The 4,975-nt window shown below is 46.2% G+C and overlaps 1 long non-coding RNA gene across 1 annotated transcript; it reads left to right on the forward strand.

The window, feature by feature from the left end:
- Nucleotides 1-1,569: 1,569 nt before the first annotated feature.
- On the forward strand, nucleotides 1,570-3,733 carry LOC122477317. The gene is made up of 2 exons (XR_006295676.1): nucleotides 1,570-1,877; nucleotides 2,841-3,733. It is a non-coding gene; the product is annotated as an uncharacterized LOC122477317 (long non-coding RNA).
- The last annotated feature ends 1,242 nt before the right edge of the window (nucleotides 3,734-4,975 follow it).

Consider the following 4,975-nt stretch of genomic DNA (forward strand, 5'->3'; position numbering starts at 1 on the left):
TGATTGGTGGTGTTCCTTTATTTTGCCAACCCACTGGAGTTTTTAACTCCTGGGATTATATAGTTCAGTTGTCAGTATAAGTATTTCAGGATGAATAATGAGTATGCTTTCCTTTATAAAGTAAGTACACGAAACGTGATTGTGGAGATGGAGAGAGTGCATGACCAAAGTGTCAGGCTCTTAAGCACCTGAATGTGGAAATTAAAGATAGCCTCACCCACCCAACCCTTGGAAAGTGTGCACATCCCCAGGGGCACATGAACCCCATTTTTGTAGGCCACTCGGTTGGACTATGGTGGTAGGTAAAGAACTGGAGGAAAGTAAACAATTTTGAAAATAGTTTGAAGGTAGATTGGATAATGTTTAGGGGTGTTGAAGGAGATTATTGATGTAACTGGTATTTGTCCTGTTGCATCCACACGACTCCTGAAACAGAATGCTACGGGCACCAGTGACAGTCACAACAAAGTCTATTACAATGAGAGGCAAGGCCGACCGATCGGGACCAACACTCTTGATAAGAGTGTGGCCCTGAACAGCTGGGGTACAGAGTTTTTAAAGCCGATCACATCGTTTTATCGTTATCTGGGAACAGAACAGAGAAACAGTTCCCAGATGAGTTAGAAACAGTTATTGAATGAGGTGATTATTTTAGACTTTCTGCCGCTAAGTTGCAACCAGTGGATCTCCTTGGCCTTGTCTCTGATGCTCTTTTCTTTGAGCTTTTGTTTCCTTCATTGGTAAAGCCTGATTTACAAGAGTATGAAGCGTCATTTACAAGAGTAAAGCAAGGCTGTTATCTCTTGACCTTCAGTGTCAGAACAAAGTTGTTATTTTTCAAGCTAAGCGTTAGCCTTACACTACAATTTAACCCTTACAGTCCTTCACCTTTGTCTGGCTAAATTGTGTTGTTCCTTATAGTAGTGCTTTTGATACGTGAAGGTGGCCCATAGACCCAGAATCGAATTGGGCTCTGCGGAGGTGAGGTCTGGGTATCTCAGGCATTTTTCTGGCTGAAAGTTACCTACTGGGCCCCACCTCTACTGTTACTGTAGGCTAAGGGTTGGCTACCCTTTTCAGTAGTTTCCTGCACCCTTGCACCTAGACTCACTGCCCTGTAATTGCTGAACTCCCCAAGGGTGCGGCCTGTGCCTGTCTGGGTTCTCTGTTCTCCTGAGCCTGGGCTAGTGCCTCCCTACTGGGCTAGTGCCTCGCCCACGAAAGACACCCAGAGTTAATCTTCAGGACCTCACTCTGTCCCCTGCAGTCTGCTGGAACACCAAGTGCCTGTCCTGTAACCACGCTGGTGCCTTTCCTGCCAGGACACCCATGGCTGCAGGTGTGTCAGCAGGCAGCTGGGCTGAATCAGGAGCCACCAGACGGCTGGGCACTAGCTCATCCCCGGGATTCTCGTCCTCAAGGACCTTGCAGCTGACGCAGCTGCCAAGGCTGTGGCCTCCAAGCTAGCCACCTGTGGAGGGGCGGTGCTCATGTCGACCCCGCCTGCGTCTGGGCTGCGGATTACAACTCCCAAGATCATTCGGGAGGGCGGGACCGCCTCCCTCTGTCCTGGGGGCTAGAGATGGCTAAAAGCGCGATGTTAGGAGTGTACATCTGAGAGGCAGCAACTGCGGAAACGCGGCTGCGGGCCCAGGAGGAGCTCGGGAGGCGGCTGTGGCTGCAGCTGCAGAGTGGAGCGCAAGCGCCCTGTGTGCCTGTGGAAGGCTTGGTGGCCTTCCCGAGGCTGCGGTTTTGCTGTCGTTGAGTGAGTTTGATAGCTTGTGAGGCTAAGTTACTGTCGTGGCGGCCGTGCCTTGGAGCATATGATGGCTGGATGAGAGCTTGCTGGAGGAGATCGGCGAGTCTTGGCGCTGGAGGTAAGCTGGCGCAAGGACCAAATGCACTCTGTGACTGCAGCTGCACACGGGAGCGTCCCTCTGCCCCAAATCTTGGAACCTAAGTGGCTTAGTGTTGGAGCCCTAGCTGGAAGGCGTGGTGTAGAGCCACGGCTCATATGGGAAGAGTGACGTGGAGGAACCAACTCAGATAGCGGGGGCAGAGAGGAGAGCCCCTCGGGCTGCAACTGAAGGAGTGGATCAGCCCTTACCCAGACTGAGGGAGGGGAAAACCGATGCTTGGGGTTGGGAGGTGCGAAGGACTGCAAGACTGGATGTTTGGTGCAGAGAAAGCATCGGTTGCCTTGAAGATGTCAAGCTGCCACCATTCCGTAGGGGACGGTGCTGTCCAGTAGAAACATAATGCGAGGTACATGTGTGCCATATGGGAAGTTAAAAGAAACTGGTGAAATTAACTTTAACAATGTGTTTTATTTAACCCGACATATCCAAAAGTATTATCATTTCAATGTGTGATCAATATAATAAGTTATCAGTGAAATATTTTACACTTTTTTTCTTCACTAAGTCTTCAAAATCCAGCGTGTATTTGACCTGTACAGCACATCTCAACTCACACTCAGCACATTTCAAGTGTCCATAGCCACATGACTGCATGGCTGCCCCATTGGACAGTGCAGCCCAGTGGAGCTGGGTATAGAGGGGTAGCTCAGATGTCACCTATTTCCTGGCAGTGCAAATCCTGCCTTGCCAAGGTTTCTGCTATTTAGGCTTTCAGTCATTCCTTTTATTTCATTCTGGCTTCCCCTTAGCAAGGCACTGCCATGTCTCTTATCTCATTTTGAACTCCAGTGCCTGTAAGGCAAGTAGGATAGGTGATAACACTATTTCATGGGTGGGAAGTATCCAATCCAAGGTGAGTTTTTATCTTACCTTGCTGCAGGAAGGGCCAGAGTCTCTCACGGTTTCTTCCTCTTCTTCCAGCACTACCTTCCCAGGACTCTGCTCTTACCCCGGAAGGATGACCCAGAAGAAGAGGGAACAATTGGGCTCCCAACAGTCTGTTTAGAGGTGAGCTGGGATTTCTTTTTCCTCTCTGAAAGGCCCCCTCAGTTCTTAGGGAGAGAGGGTATTATCGTCCCTGCCCTGCAGTGTCTCTGCCAAGCCAGTTTCCTTCAGGAGCTTGAGCCTCAGACTCCTCATAGATTTCCCATCTTGGAAGAAGATGGAACCCATAGGACACCTTTCTTCAGTTTTCTCTTCTCCACCCACCATTTAATCATTCATCACACCTTTGAGATCTACTCTGTGCCTCAACGTTCTCTACTATGTGGGACCCAGTCCCGAGCATGAGGGAACTTAGGGACTGTTGGGGGAGAGAGAACAGGACAAGATCTGAGTATGAAATGATGAAATAATAAGAAACTGCATGATTAACTACCCATATCAGAAGTTTAAACAGGAAGTACTCTGGGGAAAAACAGAAGGAGAAATTTAAGCTGCATTTGGAGATGTAGAAATGACAGGGTGTTTCCAGGCTAGAGGAGAGTATGACAAAGGCTCAGGGACAGAAACGAACAGATCTTCCAAGGACTAATGAGAAGATAGGCTGGAGTAGAAGGTGTGTGAGGGCATAAATCAAAGTTTATATGTAAGAAGAAACGCAGGTGCTGTTTACACTCTTGTAAAAACATTACCGTGACAAAATATATATAACACAGAAGTTACCATTCTAACCATTGTTATGTGTATAGCTCAGTTACATTGAACACATCCACATTGTTGTGCGGCCACCACCACTGTCCATCCCCAGAACTTTTTCATCCTCCCAAACTCTGTGTCTCTATTAAACATTAACTCCGCATCTCAGTAACCACCATTTGACTCTCTTGTCTCTATGACCTTGCTCTAGTAAGTGGAATCTATAGTATGTGTCCTTTTGTGTCTGGTTTCTTTCATTAGGCATAACGTCCTCCAGGTTGGTGTGTATATTGTTGGTAGTCAGCTTCGCTGGGCCTTACTGCGTGTGCATCAGGAAGCTGGGAAACATTTAGTATTTTAGGGCAAGTCTATAGGGTGTTTAGAGGAGAGAAGACCCAAAGTGACCTGATGTGGTTTTGTGTGTGTATGCGGGGTTTTGTTTGTTTGTTTGTTTTTGTTTTGTTTTGTTTTGTTTTGTTTTAGCTCAGAAGGCTGTCACAACCACAGCCCTTATTACCTAAATGAGAAGCCATTAGCGGGCCTCAGGAAGCCCTCCAAGAATCCATCGTTTTACACATAAGGAGGGTTTCAAAGATCTAATTTCCAGGCCGTTGGCACTGTGTAAAAGAGAAAAGGCCCCCACTTTTTCCTGGGCAGTTGCCTCAAGTAGTCAGTCATGGATTCCTGAAGGATTTCCTGTAGTCCACTAACGAGGCACAACCTGGTCAGGCAGAGACCTGGAGGAAATGGCTGCCTTTTGGTGCCAGCTAGTTGTTTTTGACTGGATGCAAGAAAACAGGCAGAAGAGAGTTTAGTCTTTTACTGTTGTATTAGCCACAATAAAGAAGGTGTTTATTCCCTGTGATTTTAGGTCAATTTTCAAATTAAGAAGTTTAGGTCAATTTTCAAAGTAGCAGGTTTTTTTAAATTTCACATTGCATATAATTTCAGATCTACAAATCTAATATCAGTGCAACTCTTCTCAAGACCAGGGAAGTGGATTTAGAGCCAAAAATAAATGAATAGATTTCAAGTTTTGTTTATATCCATTTCTTGTGTTGGACATGTGAATTGGCACAAGGTTTTCAGAGACTCTGAGATCTAAATAAGACTATTGCTTTCCATACTTTAGGCTTATTTGTTAAACATGATTTACATACCTGAGACACAGACTTTGAGAGAGAAGCAGCTTAAAGGAATCAGCTCTTTCACAGATATGAGAGTAAACAGGGTTCGGTTGCATTTTCTAGTCAGAGCATAAACCTTTGTAGTCTTTATTGTCCACATTATGTAAAACTGTATTGTTTGCCTTTAGAATGTGATGTGAACATTGGGCTGTGTGGTATAAACATATTAGCTGATATAGACCTTGCAGCACCAACCATAGTCTTTCCTTCTTGGGACTGGTTTGTTTGGGG

The sequence above is a fragment of the Prionailurus bengalensis genome, chromosome X (genome assembly GCF_016509475.1).
Source record: "Prionailurus bengalensis isolate Pbe53 chromosome X, Fcat_Pben_1.1_paternal_pri, whole genome shotgun sequence".
Lineage (NCBI taxonomy): Eukaryota > Metazoa > Chordata > Mammalia > Carnivora > Felidae > Prionailurus > Prionailurus bengalensis.